Here is a 17,378-nt window from a genome sequence, read left to right on the forward strand (position 1 = left end):
CTCTCCCGGCGTGCCGGGGCCCGGCGAGCTCCGCCCCAGGCTCCGCCCCGGACAGCGGCGGCCCCCAGGATCTCCCCCCCCCCATCCCCCGCCAGTCCCTTCGGCTCCCGCGGGTCTGACTTCGGGGCCGCTCCGCGCCCGCAGCAGATGCGCGGTCCTGCGGGCGGGTGCGCGCGGAGGGGCTGCGTGCGCCCGGGCACGGGGCGGCCGGAGGCGGGGGCAGGCGTGCGCGCGGTGCGTGCGTGCTCGGGGACACGCGGGGCCCTGCCGTCCCCACTGGCCTGGATGGGCAAGGTGGCCTTTGGCTCTCCTAGGAGTGGTTCCTTCCGTTCAGCTCGGAGTTCCGGAGGATTACCCGGGTTCCAGCGAGGGGTGGGGGTGAAGGGTGCGGCTCACCCGAGCCAGCAGCGCCCTTCGGGTTGCATGGAGACCGTACTCCTCTCCAGCAAAGCTCCTCAGCGTCATTTTCCCGAGCATGTGGGAAGTAAAACAACTTTTTAAGTTTTGCAAGATTCCCCCCCCACACACACACACACTCATACACTGGTTCTCGCTGTTCAGGGTCACCCGGGGCCGGCCAGAGCCGGCCCTGCTGGCTGGACTCCCTTAGTGAACCCTCCACTTTCTCCCCTTCTAGGCCTCGCAGATTCTCCAGTTCACCACTTGAGGTCAGCGTCCTGTGCCAGGCGCAACCGCATCCGACGTTCCATCAATTCCTGGATGGAGGAAGACTACCTCCACCCCCATCACCTTCTAACCAACTGAAGGTTCTTTTCGGCATCCGGCAGTTAAAGACCCGAGAAGGAGGTGCCAAGTTACGGGATCACAGTCCCGACTCACAGCCATCAATGTAATTAATTGGTAGGGGCAATCGAGGCAGGCCGCTGGGTGGAGGCGGCAGGCTTAAATGGAAAATAGGCCATCCCGGGTTAGAAATGGTGTTCCAGCCAGCTGGATGCAGAGAAAGAAAGAAATTGATTAGGAAAGGGGAGATGATGCAAACATGATGTCCTACATTCTGGGGGATGTGCTCAGATCTGCCAAAGCCCCTTTAGGATTGGGGGGGGGGGGGGGCCTGGCTAGATGGGGCATAGATCAGTGCCAGAAGCACTTGCTTAGCATGCAGCAGGCCTTGAGTTTGATTCTAAGGAACCTGGGATAGCTGCTCCAGTCCCCATTTACTAGAGACTCCCAAGTTCCCAACTGTATGTTAAAGGGCCAACACACTCCCTGTAAAGGGGGGGTCAGGGGAAGCTGCTGAGTCAACTTGAGCATCCAGTGAGGAGGCATATTTGAGAGGTCCAGAGCTCCAGGAAAGGGCAGGACAATTTTAAAAACAGCAGGGTGGGGCAGGAGTTTGGTCTAGTGGTAGAGTGCTTGCCTAGCACACACGGAAGACCCGGGTTTGATTCCTAGGTACCACACACATAGAAAAAACTGGCTCAAGTGGTAGAGCTCTAGCCTTGAGAAAGCCCAAGGACAGAGCCCAAGCCCTGATTTCAAGCCCCAGGACTGGCAAAAAAAAAAAAAAAAAAAAAAAAAAAAGAGGGGGGAGGGAGGGGCCAGTGTCTATGGGCCAGTGTGCCCCAACTGTGAGGCTAGAAACAAATATCCAAGGTCTTCCCTGTCTCTTCAGTTCCATCCCAGCCCCCTTCCAGGATTTACATGTTCCCCCCACACACACACCTCTGCCTTTAATAAGCCCCTTCCCCAGCTAACATGGGTGCCACACATGTCATGGTCTGGGTCACTTGATCTTGAGTAATGTATGTATATTGATGTAACTTTCAAATGGGACACTTAAAGAGCAAACACTCAATACACAGGACCTGGAAGCCCTGGGGTTGGAACTAATTTGAAGTCACCAAAAGGTGACTCAAGTGTGAGTCATCACCAGATTCCCAGCCACTCCTCCTGAAGGAAGAGGGGAAGGCAGGCAGCCTTTTTATATCAGATTTAATCCCCACTTCCTTGGCCACACACCCCAACCCAGTCTGCCACAGCTTATTGGATTAGGGTAAGCACCTCACTTCAAGCCTAGCCAATCAGGTTCCCCTCTTGCAAATTTGAACTATGTAACAGTTTCAGTGAAAATGCAGGGAAAGCTTTGGTCCTTCCCAAGTCCCTCTGGCATTCTGGGGCATCTGTTGGCCTGAGGAGCCAAAGCAGGCATTTCAAGGAGCAGAGGAAAGGACTGCCCTCAGAAGAGAGTGGCTCTGGGCCTGCTTTCTCAGGCACCCCATTCTTCCTATGTTTGGATTTCCCTGTCCTTTCAATAATCCAGCTTTAGTTTGTCCCAACTCAGAAAAATCAATCTCTGAGAAGTCCCCAAGTAGAGAGGAATCTTGCTGAATTTTCTTTTTCTTTCTTTTTTTTTTTTTTGGCCAGTCCTGGGGCTTGAACTCAGGAACCAGGCACTATCCTTGAGCTTTCTCAAGGCTAGCACTCTACCACTTGAGCCACAGCACCACTTCCAGGCTTTTTCTGTGTTATGTGGTACTGAGGACTTGAACCCAGTGCATGCTAGGCAAGCACTCTACCACTAAGCCACACTCGCAACCCCTGAGTTTTTCTTTGAGTGAACGGAGCCTACTTCACCTTCCACAGACTTTTTGCGGGGGTGTGACAGCAGCATGCCCACAGGTGGACTAGACTAGAGCTTGAACATAGGACCTGTAGCTCTCATTGGGATTTTTTGTTCGTTTTTCTCAAAGGTGGCACTTTGCTACATGAGCCACAACTCCACTTTTAGCTTTTTGGTGGTTAGTTGGGGATTAGAGTCTCATGGATTTTCCTGCCCAGGCTGGCTTGGAACTGCAGTTCTCCGATCTCAGCATCCTGAGTGTCTAGGATTATAAGAAAGACCCAACACCACCCAGCTTCTAACTATGCAATTCTTGATTTGCTCCTGAAGAATTGAGTCCTAGCTAGACTGAGGGGTGAGGGTAGGGCACTAGCTCTGACTTATCCACCCTGCTTACCTCCCCAGGGCTGTCACATGGCAAGAATTCAACAACCAGAATGGAAGTGATGAGTGATTCGGGGTAAGAACAAATGGCTGATCTGAAGTGGTTTCCCTCCCCTCCCCTTCCCTCCCCTCCCCTCCCCTCTCTGAGGACTGTACACCTTGGGGGCAGATGAAAATCAAGTCCAGTGACCAGTCAACTCCCCCTTGAAGAATGAACTCACCCCAAATGCAGGCTGAGTACTGTTTAATCTGCCTTCACAGGAAAGAATTTAGCCTTGCCCAAGCAGAGGCCCCGCCTTTGCCCTTGGCCTCTGGAAGGTAATCTCTAATCCTTGCAGTGTCATGCAAGTGTCTTCAGTTTGGATGCAAGCCATCCCTACCACAGAAACTAACACAATGATTTTGGTTGTGTGCTGGGCACATTGGATAAACCAACGGTGTGATTTATTGGGCAGGCTATGAATCCAGGCATGGTCAGCTGATCCTTGACCAACAGCAGCCAGCATTTGCCGGGGCCAACCGGCAGCAAACCAGGGTTCGCAGATTGGGGTTCCTGAAATAGGGGGCAAGGACTAGGAAAAATTAGAAGAGAGACAAACAGATGGGGTTCAGGAGGGCTACAGCCCAAATCAGGAGCCACAGCTTAAGAAGCCTGTCGCCCAAGACCGTAGCCCAGTTTATTTCCAGTTCTGATCTTAAATACACTTCTTTAGACTAGGGAACTGCCAGGGGCTACATTCGTGCAAACAGTATCAAGTCTGAAATAGGTTGAATGAGAAGCTATCAAGTCCCAAACAGGTTAAATGAGAAGCTATTGACACAGCCCAAAATCATGATAAGAGCTTACTTCCTTATGTACTCAATTGTGCGGGTCCAAGGTCACTGACCCCACAGTCAGTCCCCAACAAGCATTGAGCCCTAAGGATACCAAGGCTGGGAGGGGCTTCTCTGATTACCAAGGCTCCCGATGGTGGTCTCACATCATTACAGGGAAGAGGAGATCTCAGCCTTGGCCCCTTTGGGTGAAAACATCTAAGAGTTCTTGGAGGACCCTGTAGCTTCTGTGTACCTCCTCTCATGGCTGACTTCACCTGTGTCCTCCTGGCATGAACTGTGCCCACAGAGATCTCAGGGAGTTGAGTTCTAGCCCAGGCACAAAAGTCTATGAGACTCTTATCTCCAGTGAACCACCAGAAAACCATTAGTGGTGCTGCTGTGGCTCAAGTGGTGGAGTGCTAGCCTTGAGCTGAAGAGCTCAGGGACAGAGCCCAGGCCGCGAGTTCAAGCCCCACAACTACCACCACCACCAACAACAACAAAAACTTTACTAAATGTTCCACACATGAGCCCCAAACACAAACATCACTATTACACACGCACACCACACACAATAAATCTAAATAGATGAAGAGTGCTTTCACCCAATCCAGGCAGCTTAGGGTGAGCCAGCCCAGCTCTAAGGAGGAACTTGAGTTACTCAGGAGCTTCCCAAGATAATGCAGATGGATGGATAGATATTATTTCCTAGGACTTGCAGAACACGTGTTTCCAAAGCCTTCTAGGGGGAAAAAAAGATCAATATAAAGCCACCAAAATCTTAAGAGATACAAAGTATCCGTAGAGGGAGAAAAAAAAATCAGCCCAAGAAAATCCCAACTTGAAATAGAGTAAGGGAAAGATGAGAAGGTTCTCCAAAAGAGATACACCAGAGAGTCTTCTAGAAACTGAACAGCCTGCAGGGGGAGGGGAAGCCAATCCGACAAGTTCTCCATTCATACTTGTAGGTCGCAGCTGACCCCTGTACTTTTCCCAAACACCTTGAGTGAGCTTGGAGTAATCAAGGCCCTGGGGGGGGGGGGGGTGAAAAAACAAGGTTTTGATCTTACATAATCACAAAAAAAAAAAAAAGGAAAGAAATTCAGGATTGTTAAATGCCATTCCCTGGTTTTTGTTTGTTTGGTTGGTTGGTTTGTTTTTGTTTTGCCAGTCCTGGGGCTTGAGCTCAGGGCCTGAGTACTGCCCTCAAGGCTAGTGCTCTACTACTTGAGTCGAGCACCACTTCTGGATTTTCTGTGTATGTGATACCAAGGAGTAGAACCCTGGTCTTCTTGCTTGCCAAGCAAGCACTCTACCACTAGGCCAAACTCCCCACCCATTCTGTTATCCTCTTAAAGACAGAAAAGCAACAAACAAGATAAAAAGAAAACAAAATAGTAACAAAGAAAAGACCCTATTTCCTATAGTTCATGCTGATAGGTTTATTATTTTTTATAAGTTTCTTTTCTTTGTTGTTGCTTTCTTTTCATCTTGTTTGTTGATTTATCTTTGTGAGGGTTATGGGGGGCACAGAACTGAAGGATGCTGGGGACTTACTCCTGTAATCCTAGATACTCAGGAGGCTGAGATCTGCGGCTCCAAGCCACCCCTGTTTGGAAAGTGTGTGAAACTTATTCCTAGCTAAACACCAGACAACCACAAGTGGTGCTGTACAACAAGAGCTCAGGGGTAGCACCTAGGCCCCAAGTTCAAGCTCTACAACCATCACCAACAACAAAGCCCTTCTAGCCAAGCAGAGTTATTATTGTACAAAAAACTGGATATGACACTCAGGGTTCCTTCCTTGATGTAAACCCATGGAGCTAAATTCTGAATCAGAGAAACGCTAAGGAAGTGAAATCATAGGGTCTGTAGAAAAAGGGAGAAATAAAGCCTGATTTAATTTTTTTTTTAAATCACTAGACATCTCAGCAAATTGATAGGAAAACATCTCATTCTCAATACCTCCCCCGCACATCCTGTCTGGCCTTATTTGAGACTTCCTTGGCCCCTGCTTTGAGGCCTTCACCTCTAAGAGACCTATCCAGGTCCAACCCGGCAGGCATGTTGCTTCACTCTGGTCCTGAGCTGATCATTCTATGGTGCACTTCCACAAACTCGCCACTAGATGGAAGTATTTTCGAAGCCTATGGCATCAAAGCCTGCCAAATGTTAGAAAAATAAAATTCTCAAGCCAGTTTTCTCAGAGGACGAATTAATCTTTCCGTGCTTTAGTGAAGAGAAAACTGAGGCTGATGAGAATATGAGTCCAAACCCAAGCTCATTTTTATGCAAAGATTTCAGACCCCTAGGCTGTTGGGCTGTCTGATTTAGTTCCAAACTTAATTTGATCCTTAACCTTAAGCAGCATTTGGCAATACCAAATTTTTGTCTTTTTTTATTAAAGAATTTATTAACATTTATTTTTACATCATATTTCAAATGACATGTTTAACAAACAAGTACTCAAGAAGGGAATCTCTATATACAATCATTGGCGCACTTAGTTTTTAGAACATAATCAAAATTAGGCTAAGGATTTGTATATCATAGATACATATTAATCTATGTAATAAAACATTATGTCTATAGAGTCATAGGTTTTTATGTCTATGTAGTTGTGTTTATATTTCCATTACCATGTCCATAGCATTGGGAATGCAAATATTGAGTCCTCGCTCTTGTACTGTTTGGATCTAATAGCCACCTATTAAGGATAACCATGCGCCTTTTGTTCCTTTGGTCTTAACTTGTCTCACTCAACATGATTCGCTCTAGATTCATCCACTTCCCTGTGAATGCCATTATTTTATCTTGTCTGTTGGCTATGTAGAATTCCATTGTGTATATATACCACATTTTCTGTATCCATTCATCTGCAGTGGGGCATCTGGATTGTTTCCATCACCTGGCTATTGTGAATAGTGCAGAGATGAAAATAGTCGAGCAGGTGTCCTTGTCATATCTTGGGTCATGATCTTCAGGATAGATGCCCAGAAGTGGTATGGTGGGATCATAGGGAAGGTCTATTTTCAGTTCTTTAAGGAACCTCCGCACTGCTTTCCAGAGTGGCTGAACTAGTTTACAATCCCACCAGCAGTGCAGTAAGGTTCCTTTTTCTCCACAACCCTGCCAGCAACTGTCATTATCTGAGTTCAAAATTTTGGCCATTCTTGTTGGGGTAAGGTGGTATCTTAGGGTTGCTTTTATTTATATTTCCTTTATGACCATGGATGGTGAACATTTTTCTCATATGCTTTTCTGTCATTTTAATCTCTTCTTTTGATAAGTCTCTCTTTAGTTCCCTGGCCCATTTAGTGAATGGTTTGTTGGGTTTGGGGGGGGATTAGTGTCTTTTTTCTTTTAAGCTTGGAAGAAAAGCCAGGCATTGGTGGCTCACACCTGCAATCCTAGCTACTCATGAGGCTAAGATCTGAGGACTGGGGTTGGAAGCCAAGCCAGGCAGGAAAGTCTATGAAACTATCTCCAATTAGTTACCAAAAAAAGCTGGAAGTGGAGCTGTGGCTCAAATGACAGAACCCTAGCCTTGAACAAAAAAGCTCAGGGTCTCGGACAGCACCCACGCTCAGAGTTCAAACCCCATGACCAACTAAAAAAAAAAAAAACTCACAAAAAAGCTCAGTAACAGTGCCCAGATCCTGAGTTCAAAGCCCCTGCACACAGTCACACAAAAAGACTGGCTTCTTAAGGCTACCGTCTAGTGAAAGTGTTACACAGTCAATATAACTTTATCATGCATTTCTTTATCTTCCATTTTCTCACATCCTACTTTCTGTGTTCTTGTAAAAGCAACAACAAAAAAAACACCTTGTCCAGTTATTTTTTTCAGCTGAGTGCAAGTAGTTTATGCCTGTAATGCTAGCTATTCAGGAGGCTGAGATCTGAGGATTGTGGTTCAAAGCCTGCCTGGGTAGGAAAGTCCATGAGACTCTTATCCCCAATAAGCTACACAGAAGAGCCAAAAGTGGTGCTGTGGCTCATGTGGTAGAGAGTTAGCCCTGAGTGAAAGAAGCTCAGGGACAGCACCCAGGCCCTGAGTTCAAGCCCCATGACTGGCAAAAACACACCCACACACTAAAAACTGCCAGCCAGGTGACAAAAGCAGCTCCATGATGACCAACATGCAAATTTCCTCACCACCTAAGTGGTTGTGGCTTTAACCTCTGACATTCAGGGTTATTTATGATACCAAATAGACAAGTAATAGCATCAAGAATATGTATTTCATCACCCTGCTGGGTCATTCAGGCTGTGAATCAGTGTTTGTGAACTCTAGATCAGGCCTTTTCCTTCCTAGTCCCTAAAGCATTACTTTACAGTGGAATTTCCTGTGGTAGTGCCTGTGCTTCTGCTCTCCAGAGTATGTGAATTACTCCCCCATGGTAGTACTGAAAGCACTGCCAGTATACCTGCTGCAGCCAAGAAATTCAGTTTTGTCCGGTGGATTGTTTATGTGTGCTGGCACACTTGTCAGTTCTGTCAAGGCTGGCTCTCTACCACCTGAGTCACACCTCCACTTCCGGCTTTTTGCTAGTTGATTGTTGTTACTTTTGGGGGGGGGATATCAGTCATAGAGAATCAATCTCAGCGCCTGTGGGGGGGGCACTATCCTTGAGCTTTTTTTGCTCAAGGCTAGTGCTCTACTAACTTTGAGCCACAGCTCCACTTTGGTTTTTAGATAGTTAAGTGGAGAGATAAAGAGTCTTCGACTTTTCTATCCAGGCTGGCTTTAAACCACAATCCTTAGATCGCAGCCTCCTGAGTAATGACCAGTGCCCAGTTTCAGGTTCTACTTTAAACATAAACTTTATAAATAGTCTTTGTAGCCAAAAAGACTTTAAAATTAAATAACACATATGTGGTTCCATTTAAATAACCTTCTGGAAAAATTGTGGAGATGGAAAGAGATTAGTGGTTAGAACAGTTAGAGATGGCGAGTAAGGAGGTGGGTCTGAGTAGAAAAGGGCAGCTTGAGGGAGATGTCTGTGGTGTTGGGATGGCTCTGTATCTTGATTAGGTGGTGGTTAGACAAATATGCACATGAGAGACCTGGCATAGGACTTAACAGGATCTAAACCAACATCGATTTCCTGGTTTGGATATTACAGTACAGAACTGTAAAGCTGGGTAAATGGAATAAAGAGTACATGGCACCTCTCAGTCCTACTTATTCAACTTCCTGTTCCTTTGCAACAAGGCTGCAGTAAACAATGAGAGTGCAGAACTGGGGGAGGACAGCAAGAGGGGAGAACACTCAAATAGGGGGAGAAAGAGTGAGCAAATACAGTTAGCATATATTCAATGCACATTATGTAAAAATTGAACCTTGAAGGTAGGGTGGGGAAAGATGGTGAAGAATGACGGTAGGAGGTAACATTGATCAAGATGCATTGCCCTCATAACCTGGTTTATGGAGTTGAAATCCCTTTAGACAACGACTTAGTTTTAAAAGAATAGTAACAATAATGAGGAGGAAGAGGGGAAGAACCAGAGTGCTATTTGAGAACGTTCCACTAGGTGGTGCTATATGACCAAAGAGACATTGATGGACTGTGGCCTGGCTTCTAAAGGAGAGCTGCCGGCCAGCAGGCGTGGGGAATGCCCAGCCTGCAAGCAATGAAAGGTCTGCCTGGCAGTTGGCACAGAAACATCTGGGTGCTGTCACAGCCCAGGCCACCACACTGCTGTACTACCAGCTTATTAAATGGAAGTGGCCCCAAACCTTTCTTGGGATTCTTTACTCTGTGCCTTCACCAGCATTTCATCTGTTCCTCCATCTCAGCACTGCTGGCTGGCTCTCTGAACTATATTGTGTATTTGAGACTCAAGTCTTGTATAGTGTCGGGTGAGGAAGCTTGCTTCACTCATTCATGGAGTGACTCCGTTTTAGTAGTGGTACTGATCAAATAAATCTTCTCTTCTGTTGCCCATTTTGGAGAACAGTAGAGTTTGAGATTTCACTTCCTCTGTAAGTCTAGGTGAACGATCTAGGAGCCTAGAGTAACTTGTATTCTTTAATGATTGGAGGAAACTTTAATTCTCTACCTTTCTAGTAGATAACTGGAACTAGAAGAGTAGCATGCAGAAATCTTTAAATAATGTGCTATTTTAAAAAAAAATGTTTCTCAATGGAGAGACTACAAAAAAGGCTTTCCGGCAGGAAAGGTGTGCCTAAAGATGTAAGCAGGATAAGTGCAATATTCTCTGTCGAGTACTCCCTCATTACCTCTCTCTCCAATAACAGAGGCATGTAACTGGCACACCTTATGAAGAGAGGACAGGTGGCTATGAATGTTTGTTACAGGACTGTTCTCACAGAGGGCTTTCTGAATTCTGCTCTTGGGAGATCAGCAAATAAAATCCTTTGTTGAAACTGGAAAAAAAAAATAATAATTTGGTTTGTCCCTGCCAAAGAAGTGCAGGCAGGACTTGAAATTCAATCAATCTAGGAGCTTTTTCAATAGCAAACATAAAGAGGAATGTCGGCTAACATCTCATACCAATGGCCCTAGCAAAAAATAGCTTCACCATCCCAGATTGGGCACACAAGCACTAACTTCTGGCCATTTGAAGTCCTTTTTTGTTTGTTTTGCTTTGTTGGTGCCAATCCTAGTTGAACTCGGCCTGGGCACTGTTCCCTGAGCTTTTCTACTCAAGGCTAGTGCTCTACCACTTGAGCTACAGCTTCATTTCTGGCTTTTGGGAAATTAAATGGAGCTAAGAGTCTTGTGACTATTCCTGCCTGGGTTGGCTTTGAACTGCAATCTTCAGCTCTCAACCTCCTGTGTAGCCAGGATTTCAGGCACAAACCAACAGTGCCCAGCCAAGAAAGATTGCTTCTCCCCACAATAGAAATGATAGAATTGTAGGCCAGAAATATTTCTGACTTCCAAACTCTTCTGGGCTGGAGCCTCAGTGAGGCCTAACAAACTACAGACACCTCCCAGAAGCAGATGCATTGATTGCCCTTGCCTATAATCTTGTAATAACCTGGCAGACTTAGCTGCCAAATTGTTTTTGTTTTTGTAAAAATACTTAACCTGCTCGACTACCTGCCAGTGGTTAGGACCACCTGCCTGTGGGATTTCCCTTCAAAAGCTCAGCCCCACTAAAGGTCAAGGCTGCTGTCTATTAGCCCTAAGGTAGAGAGTAGCTGCTACGCTGCTATTAAAGTGGCTTCTAGCTCCGTTCACTGAATGGTGATGACTGCATTGCTGTGGGCTTCAGGGCCCCTCCCCCCCCCAAAGTGGCTGGGATTACAGCTACTTGGAAGGCAGAGACAGGAGTTTGAAGTCAACTGAGACTAAGATAGTGAGAACCTATCACCAAAAAAAAAAAAAAATCTGAGGTTGTGGCTCAGTGGTAGAGCATTTTCCTAGCATATGCCACGTCCTGACTTGGGTTCAAAAAAAGAAAAAAAGAAAAATAAAGTAAAAGGTGTCAGCACATCCCATCCTAGTATAAGAACTCTGGCAATTCCCAAAGTAATGATCCTACCAGGCCCCTGAGAGAAGCAGCTCCCCCCAAATCCACAAAAGTCACTGCATCTTTTGGTAACTACAGAATAGCACCCTCCAGTCAAAAGCAATTGATTCCATATCCTGGAAATGAAGGTTAGGAAGTAGCTCTCCTCAAATGAGAAACATAAGTCCTGCTAGGGAGTTTCTTTCCTCCCTAGGTTCTTTCCTTAAAACTTCCCATGAATTGGGGCTGGGAGTTTGGCCTAGTGGTAGAATGCTTGCCTAGCATGCACAAAGACCCGGGTTCAATTCCTCGGTACCACATATATAGAAAAAAGCTGGAAGTGGTGCTGAGGCTCAAGTGGTAGAGCTCTGACCTTGAGAAAGTCCAAGGACAGTGCTCAGGCCCTGAGTTCAAGCCCAGGACTGGCAAAAAAAAAAAACAAAACCCAACAACGTTCCATGGATTAAGCATGGAGAGCTGTTATGCCTCTTTCCATGAGTTGCCAAATGATGCCACTCAATGACAAGGTCTTTAGTTTTTTTCACTAGAAGGATTAAGGACAGGAGAGCCAGCTTCTGCTGTTATAATTCACACCTTTCACTGTAGCTGTTCATCACGCTGAGACCTGAGGACTGCAGTTCAAAGCCAATTAACCACCAAAAAGCTGGGGGTGGAGCTATGGCTCTAAAGTGGTAGAACACTAACCCTGAGCACAAGCTCCAGGACCTGCACACACACACAAAAGTCAAAGCTAACTGTAGCACAGGTTTGGGTAGAGCCTGGTGGGCCTGTTTTATTAGAGCAAACCAAAGCTCAGAAAAAGCAATGCCTTATCTAGCATCACACAGCAAGAGGTCTTAGAACCAGGCCTGGGACTGGGCTTGCTGCTTTCTACCAGGGCCTTTCCTCTGGTCAACGAACCCCAAGTTCCAACATCCTGTTGAGGCATGGGGCCCACCCAGGGTGACCTGACCAACCCCTTCTCGGGAGCCAGGCACCACCTCCCACCCCTCCGTGGCTGCCAGGCCACCCTCAAAGCTCCTGAGGTAACCCATTTCCTTCACTCTCCTCTGCAGCTTCAAAACAAACCAAAATGCAGACCAACATCCTTTGTTTGTTTTGGGGAATCAGAGATGGAAGGGGGGGAGCAGCTCTGTGGGTTTATACTTAAAAACAAAACTGCTCTGAGCCGCCCAAGCAGAAACCAAAGCGAAGGTGAAGCTGGAGGCCAGACCCTCTCCAAGGCTATGCTCTCAGAATGAGTCAGGCTGGGTGGAAAGCGGGGGGGGCTGGGAACAAGGCTGCCTCCAGACTGTGGGGCCAGACAGCGGGGCCAGGGGGGTAGGGGGTTGGTATTCAAGGCCATGGCCACCCCCCATTCATTCTGAGCAGCATAGACTAAGAGGAAGCCTAGAGAAGAACACACATAGAACAACAGAATCCACCGTGCCTAGATATCTGGGGTCTCCCCTTGTCCATCAGCCACAGAATGGGAGCCTGAACAGCAGCTGATGGAGACTACCGCGCCTGCGAGGAGGTGGGACCAGAGGTCCAACTGGAGTCTGTAGGGGCCCCCTGTCAGCAGGAGCTAGGGATGAGATGGAGACCAGAGGCCTGAGGGTTGGTGGCCTGTAGTCAGCTGGCTGCTTGAGGGTAGGAGAGTTCCCAGCTGATTCCTTACCTCTCTTAATGGCTTTATTTTTTATTACTTACACTGCAACTTGGACTCAGAGCTGTTTCTTAGCTTATTTTATTTTATTTATTTATTTATTTATGTATTTATTTAGCAAGTCCTGGAGTTTGATCTCCAGGCCTCATCACAGTCCCTGAGCTTCTTTTGCTCAAGGCTAGTGCTCCACCATTTGAGCCACAGCACCACTTCTGGCTTTTTTTCTATTTATGTGGTACTGAGGACTTGAACTCAGAGCTTCATGCATGCTAGGCAAGCACTCTATCACTAACCACATTCCCAGCCCCGTCTCTTAGCATTTTCATTGAGGGTTGGCATTCTATCACTTGAGCCACAGCTCTACTTGTGGCTTTTTTTTTTTTTCTGGTTAGTTTAAGATAAGGGTCTCGTAGACTTTTCTGCTTGGGCTGGCTTTGAACTCGGATCCTGATCTCAGTTGCCTGAGTATTTAGATGACAGGTGTGAGCCACATTTCTTTTGGGACAGTGTCACCCCTGGAAGGGACTTCATTGAGCATGTCTGGAATGATTATTCTTTAGTTCTTTGACCAGAAACGGGACACCTGACTTCCCATCTTCTCATCCAATTCTTATCACAGCCAGTAGTTGCCTTCAATAACCTGTTTCAGAGATGATGAAGCTGAGACACAGAAATACTTCATAACCAGCCCATCATCACACAGCTAATAAATGACATACTGGGATGCAAACCAAGCCCTCCACTGGGGAGCAAGGACTCTTTTCATCCCAGTAGCCTCCTTGCTCCTATTTCTTCACTGATAGAATGTTGGGTTTGCCCCCCTCTCTTCTAGGAGAGTTACCCCCAAACTGGATCTCTTCTAGGATCAAGGGACTTTCTAATTTGAGACCTAAATGTCAAAGCTCAGCTCACTTGCTGGCAGGTGACTCAGACATTTGCGCAGGGCCCCAGTCTCTTCTGGGCCTAACTCTGGCTCTCATCATAAGTGATGCATCAACAGCAGCCAACATGGAGCTACCTGCTCCCATTCATGAGGAACTTGTACCATCCTTCCTGCCTGCACCTCCCAGGAAAGCCCCAGGCGTCCACGGATTTATAAAACCTTCCAAGGGTTGCTAGACTGCCTGGCACTGCAGTCCTGTCAGTGGATAGGAGCATCCTCCTTCTTCAAAATACAGCTCCATGCTCCATGTTGCCCTGTGTGCACACATACCCATGTGCAATTGAACAAAAACAGGCCCTGTTGAGCAGCACACCCAATGAGAGGAAAAGGAGACTCTTCTCCAGGCATCGGTGGGTGAGTGGCTCACACTTGTAAATCCTAGCCACTCGGGAGGCTGAGATCTGAGAATTGTGATTCAAAGCCAGCTTGAGCAGGAAAATCCACGAGACTCTTGTCTCTAAGTAGTTACCAAAACAAAGCAACCAGAAGTGGAGCTCTGGTTCAAGTGGTAGAGCACTAGCAAAGGAGCTGGCACCGGTGGCTCGTACCTGTAATCCTAACTTCTCAGGAGGCTGAGATATGAGGATTACCATTCAAAGCCAACCCAGGCACAGACACTTATCTCCAATTAACCACCAAAAACTGGGAGTGGCGCTGTGGCTCAAGTGATGGAGCCCTAGCCTTGAGCCAGGGACAATGCTCAGGCCCAGAGTTCAAGCCCTTCCAGTGGGATGACCCGGGGCTACATGTCTCAGGCCTCTATTTTCTTATCTGTGAGGATAGGTGCTATTGGTATTGTTGTGGCCTGTTTTGATGGTGCATGTTTCGGCTACACAGTTTGAAAGTGGGTGATGGTCCTATAGCCAATCCCCCCTCCATGTAACAGGAGAAGAGAGGAACTCAAATGGCCCCATCAGGCTTTGGTAGCTGAGATAAGGCTCCCGCCCTTTGGAGCCCTTCTCCCACCCCTTCCAGAGCAATGACCTCAGCTGAGGGACCCCTTTCTGGGACATAACCCAAGTGAACAAAGGCTTTGATGCTAAGTGGAGCAGGGGGAGGGAACAAAAGGCTGTCAGTGGGAAGAGTCACGGGAAGAGGCAGGAAGAAGAACCAGAGTGATAAAAGTTGGGTCTTGTAACTGCAGACCCACCAGCAGGTGGTGTGGGGGTGGGATGGCAGAGAGGGAGCTACACCAGAAGTATGCTTGAAGCAGTTCCAAACAGGAGGAGGGGGTGGCAAAGGGGAAGAGAGACTCCTGGGGTGGAGAGAAAAAAATACCCCAGCATCCATCTCAGATCAAGAGCCCCCATTCAGCCCCCACAGGAGGAAACTTGGTTTCCTGGGCCAGTGAAAAGTTCACCAGCTGGTCAAACCACCTATCACAGACATTAGTGACATCTTTTTAAAATATATAAAAAATTGCAGTATTTCTCACAGGAAAAATGAAAAAATATGGATTTAGGAGCCAGGCATGATGGTTAACACTTGCAATCCCAGATACATGGGAAGTAGGTAACATGTGAGTGAGTTCTCTCAAAGAACTATAGGGTATAGTGGAGCCCATCAGGAATCCCAGCTGCACAGATGGTAGAGGTAGAAAGATCATGGCTCTAGAGGTAGGCCCTGGATAAAATGGTCAAGACTCTTATCAAAAACTAACTTTAAGCAAGACTGGGGAGACTCACGCCTGTAATCCTAGCCACTTAGAAAGCTGAGATCTGAAGACTGCAGTTCAAAGCCAGTCTGGGTACTAAAGTCCATGAGACTCTCATCTCCAATGAACCACCAGAAAAACAGAAGTTGTGCTGTGGCTCAAAGGGGTAGAGTGCTACTCTTGACTGCCAAAATTCAGGCACAGCACCCAGGCCGAGTTTCAGCAACCAACAACAACAAATATGACTAACTTGAAATAAGTAAAAAGGGCTGAAGGGTTGGGATTGCCTAGAAAGTGTGACACCCAGAGTTTAAACTCCAGAATCACCAGTGGACTATCCAAAGACAATAGCAGCTAATAATCATAGCTCATCTATTTCCTTCTAGTCTTCATGGTTCCTCACTGCCCCCCTCCCAGTACTGGAGCTTGAATTCAGAGCCTGAGCACTGCCCCTTAGCTCTTTTACTCAAGGCTACAGCTCCGCTCTTTCACTTGAGCCACAGCTTCGCCTCTGGCTTTTTGTTGGTTACTGACGAGAAGAGTCTCATGGACTTTCCAGCTCAGGCTAGCATCAAACCACAACCTTCAGATCTCAGTCTCCTAAGAAACTGGGATCACAGATGGGAACTCTGGGTGCCGGGACATCTTTTTCATTTTTAACCTGTCTGTGCTCACGCTGCATCTCAAGTTCTGTGTCTTCTGTGTCACTAATTCATTTACCCCGTAGGTTCACCTCTTTGGGCAGTACTTGGCACGCCTGGGACTACACGAAACCCTGGCAGAATGACTGAACAAAGGTTTCCTGTGTTATATAGGAGTAACAGTAGTCAGGAAAGGTAAAGATGGAGGGCTTGCTTATCTCAAGAAATTCACAACCGATCCTAGCTACTCAGGAGGCTGAGATCTGAGGATCGAGGTTCAAAGCCAGCCCGGGCACTAAAGACCCTGAGACTTTTTTTCTTTTTTTTGCCAGTCCTGGGCTTGAGCTCAGGGCCTGAGCGCTGTCCTTGGACTTTCTCAAGGCTAGAGCTCTACCACTTAAGCCTCAGCACCACTTCCGGCTTTTTTCTATGTATGTGGTACCAAGGAATCGAACCCGGGTCTTCGCGCATGCTAGGCAAGCACTTTAACCACTAGGCCAAACTCCCGGCCCGACCCTGAGACTGGTTATCTACAGTTAAACCTAGAAAACTGGAAGTGGCTACTGTGGCTCAAGGGTGGGGGGATAGCCTTAAGCTGAGGAGCTCAGGGATATCACCCAGGCCCAGAATTCAAGCCTCACAAACGGCAAAAAAATAAAATAAAATAAAAAAGACAAGAAAAGAAAGAAATTCATAATGGCTCTATGAAGAAGTGGTTAGCATTATTCCCACCACCCAGATGTGGATAGGAAGTTCCAATGTCACATGACATCCATAATATCACATTTCTAACCAACTGAGACTGACACCCAGCCATTGCTCCTGAATGTTCACCTCTGCCCAGAGGCCTTTTAGAAATAGCATTGAAAATGACTTCACACTATTCTCTTCTAGGGTCTGAGCCACACTCCTCAGTTACCAACAATTGGATTCTTTTCTGGCTTTATTTTTCACGGTCACAGATAATTCTGCAATAAACTACCTTGTCTCTGTATTTAAGGGTAATTCATTAGTCAAGACTCCTCAGAAATAGAATTATTGGTTCAAAGTGGTTTTCTTTTTTTAAGCTTTTCAAGTATTTTCTTTTTCTTTGGCTTCATTGTGTGTTTTGCTTCACATGTGGAAAATTAGATATATGAAATCTGTCGCTTTCTCTCATCTATTGCCCATAGTTTCCAGACACAAAGCAGCTTTCCCTTGCA

The 17,378-nt window shown here is 46.8% G+C and overlaps 1 long non-coding RNA gene across 2 annotated transcripts in view; it reads left to right on the forward strand.

The window, feature by feature from the left end:
* The window catches only part of LOC150044871 (uncharacterized), a 58,018-nt gene that overhangs the window by 30,967 nt on the left and 9,673 nt on the right, over positions 1-17,378 (forward strand). The window contains exons 3-4 of one of the 2 annotated variants that reach the window (XR_016533115.1): positions 638-807; positions 2,990-3,044. This is a non-coding gene — a long non-coding RNA (uncharacterized LOC150044871). Of the gene's footprint in view, positions 1-637; positions 851-2,989; positions 3,045-17,378 lie in introns of both variants that reach the window. The other variant, XR_016533114.1, reaches the window with a different exon arrangement.

The sequence above is a fragment of the Megascapheus bottae genome, chromosome 29 (genome assembly GCF_031878675.1).
Source record: "Megascapheus bottae isolate mThoBot1 chromosome 29, mThoBot2.hap1, whole genome shotgun sequence".
NCBI classification, from domain to species: domain Eukaryota; kingdom Metazoa; phylum Chordata; class Mammalia; order Rodentia; family Geomyidae; genus Megascapheus; species Megascapheus bottae.